This window comes from Bison bison, unplaced genomic scaffold (assembly GCF_000754665.1).
Source record: "Bison bison bison isolate TAMUID 2011002044 unplaced genomic scaffold, Bison_UMD1.0 scf7180017864199, whole genome shotgun sequence".
Lineage (NCBI taxonomy): Eukaryota > Metazoa > Chordata > Mammalia > Artiodactyla > Bovidae > Bison > Bison bison.
Genome location: NW_011494771.1, coordinates 1761299 through 1764884, shown reverse-complemented (window position 1 = coordinate 1764884; position 3586 = coordinate 1761299).

Sequence of the window (3586 nt, the reverse complement as noted above, 5' to 3'; positions counted from 1 at the left end):
AGGAGGGAGGAGGGTTCAGGATGGGGAACACAGGTATACCTGTGGCGGATTCATTTCGATATTTGGCAAAACTAATACAATATTGTAAAGTTTAAAAATAAAATAAAATTTTTAAAAAAAAGCTAGAATTAAAATAACAACAACAAAAAAAAGACCGTAAGTAGCCTTCACAACAAATGGTGTTAGAAAAACTGGATATTCAACTGCGGGAAAAAATTACCCTCAGCATTTACCACATATCATTCACAAAAATTAATTTGAAATAGATTATAAGTCTAAATGTAACACTAAAATTACAAAACTTTCACAAGCACACACAAGAGAAAATCTTTGTAGCACTGAGTTACACAAAGATTTCTTGGGGCGAAAAAATAAGACATAAGGAAAACAATTGATAAACTAAACTCTATCAAAATTTAAGACTGCTGCTTTTTAAAGACACCATTGAAAAAAATGAAAAGGCAATCCTAGAAAAAAAAATTCATAACACATCTATCTGACAATGGATTTGTATTCAGAAATACATAAAGAACTTTGCAACTCAATAATCAGCAAAACAGGGACTTCCCTTGTTGTCCTGTGGCTAAGACTCCATGCTCCCATTGCAGGGGGCTCAGGTTCGATTCCTGGTCAGGGAAACAGATCCCACATGCCAGAACTAGAGTTCACATGCCGCAGCCAAATAAAAAAGATAAATTTTTAAAAAATAAGCAAAACCATCAAACTTGGAAGGAAAAGGCAAACCATTTGAACAGATGTGCATCACAAAAGATATGCAAATGACCGATGAGTACATGAAAAAAAATGCTCAAAATTATGACATCGTGGAAGTGCAAATTAAGAGCACCACGGACACACTATTAGACACAAGAATGTCTAAAAATCAACAAAACAGACAACGCTAAGTGCAAAGAAGGAAGTAACCGCTGTTCTCCATGACTTCACCTCTCTTAAAATCTCCAAACTCTCCTTCCACTAGGCTTCCCGGAAACCTACATGAAACCATACTTCAACATTCAAGGCAGCTTATACCTAATATAGCCTTTCTTTCCCTTTCTTGCACTCAGTGCCTTCTCAGGCTCTCTAGACTCTCAACACACAGGTGAGTTTCAGTTGGCCCCTTGAAAATAGCTGCCTTTTGAGATAGTAGTCCTCCTTTAACCTAGTTTTATCAAGCAAGAGGAATTTCAAATAAGTGGCTTTTCCAAATTATATAATTTTTTTAATTTTTTAAATATGAATTAAATATCTTAGCTATCTTGAAAGGAAAAGTGTCTCGCCTCTCTTGGCTTTGTAAATTGGGGGCATTAAACATAATTTAATCCTGTTCAGTGATCAACGGTCATTTCTCGTTGCATGACAACAGCCAAGGGAATTTACTAACAGCACACTGTTGGGGCTTCCCAGTTGGCACTAGTGGTAAGGAACCTGCTTCACAATGCGGGAGACATGAGAGATGCGGGTGTGATCCCTGGGTCAGGAAGATCTCCTGGAAGAGGGCATAGCAACCCACTCCAGTATTCTTGCTTGGAGAATTCCATGGACAGAGAAGCCTGACGGGCTACAGTCCATAGGGCCGCACAGAATCAGACACGACTGAAGAGACTTAAGCATGCATAGTTCGCTGCTGTCTTTGCATGAAATGCCAGAAGATGGGCCACTTACTGAGTTTTCTCTGCATTTTCCTGGTTGGTCAATGTCAAGGTCTCTGGATTTTATGCAGCTTGCTTGAGCTGAATCTTACAGACCTCTCCCCTTCACCCTTTTAATTTTCTGTATCTAATCAGCTATGTCTTGGGAAACCAGGTTGCCAAGTTAGAACTGTTTCTTAAGGAAAAAAAGTTCTGCACCAAAGTCAGAAAGAAAGGGCTTTACTCAATGGCCTTTACGATACTGGCTTTGACATCCCCAAGTCATTTTTTGCCCATTTCCTGGTTCTCAGATGTTTGTCCCATAGTCAATGTGGCCAGATACGTGACCTCCGAATGAGAAAGGTTTCATTCACAACCTAATAAATTAGTAGGTGGCTCCCCTAGCTTTGGCTCATGAAACTGCTCAGGCTAACGTTCACATCAGTTCCCACATCTCAGGGGCAGTTTCCAGAAAGTTTCTGTCTCCCCTTCTGTCCTCTTTGCAAAACTGAATTATTACAGGCAACAAATATGCTACAGAAAGAGCAACCCTGCCATCCTGCAAGAAGGGCATTCTTAATCATCCCAGCTTCTGAGATTTACCTGGGTTTACACTCATGGACCAAACCAAAAAAGGCCTCTACTAGTCTGTCTTTCCTCCCAGGTCAGCATGTTAATGTGATGAGTAGGAAAGTGTCCTTCCTGGAAACAGCATAACTGGATCTTCAGCAAAAATTACAAAGGGAGTGCTTGGCACTAATAACGAAGAAAAGAGCAAAAAAATTTTTAATTTTTCAGCATCTTTTAAGATTCAGCTGAAACTTCACTGAATCTCTTCCTGAATCTTCTCTTCTCTCATCTGCAATTAATTTTTCCTCCTTTTTGCCCTTGCTGTTATCTGTAAGCCCAAAAAAACCACCATGATTCTTTACTGAACTTGTATATTTACCACAATACTTTGGCCACCTGATGCAAAAAGCCAACTCATTAGAAAAGATCCTGATGCTAGGAAAGACTGAGGGCAGGAGGAGAAGAGGGTGACAGAGGATGAGATGGTTGAATGGCATCACCAACTCCATGGACATGAGTTTGAGCAAACCCGGGGAGACGGTGAAGGACAGGAAGCCTGGCATGCTGTAGTCCATGGGGTTGCAAAGAGTCAGACACGTCTTAGTGACTGAACAACAACAGCAATTTACCACAAAGCAGGCACTCAAAATATATATATATATAGATCTTTGGAATGAATGAACGAATGGTGAAATGTAACTCAGGCTTCAGCTGTTGTGGTCACTCACTGTCTTTATTCTCTTCCTCTATCATGTTCTTAAGAAAATCTCTCTTTGAGAGGATTATCACTGATTACTCCATTTCAATGAATATTGAATTCAAAGAGATTCTTGACATTTTGGAGAGCTAGGAAACAAGAAATTCTTCCCTGGTGGCTCAGCAGTGAAGAATCCATCTGCAACACAAGTGAAATGGAGACACAGATTCGACCCCCGGGGTCAGGAAGATCCCCTGCAGGAAGAAATGGCAACTCACTCCAGTACTCTTGGCTGGAAAATCCCACGGACAGCGAGCCTGGCAGACTACAGTCCACGGGGTCACAAAAGAGTCAGACACAACTGAGCAACTAAACAACACGGAAACAAGAAGCTGAATTTTTATTCCATCTTTGCTGTTTACTAGCTTTGTGACCGCAGACAAATGACTCGAAGTAAAAATCTTGGGGCGGTGCATGTCTGTAAAACAAGGTAATTATATCTTCCCTGACCTTACAGAATTGAGAGAATCATATGAGCTAAAAAGTGTTAAAGCCATGGGGGATATCTAAAATTCTGTAAAGCTACTAGAGGCTATCGCTTTATAAATCATGAAGGAAACTAAAAAGAATCAAGAATTTGGCAAAATGAGACTCTCGTTCCAAGTCCTTCTTTCTGTCCATAGAACAT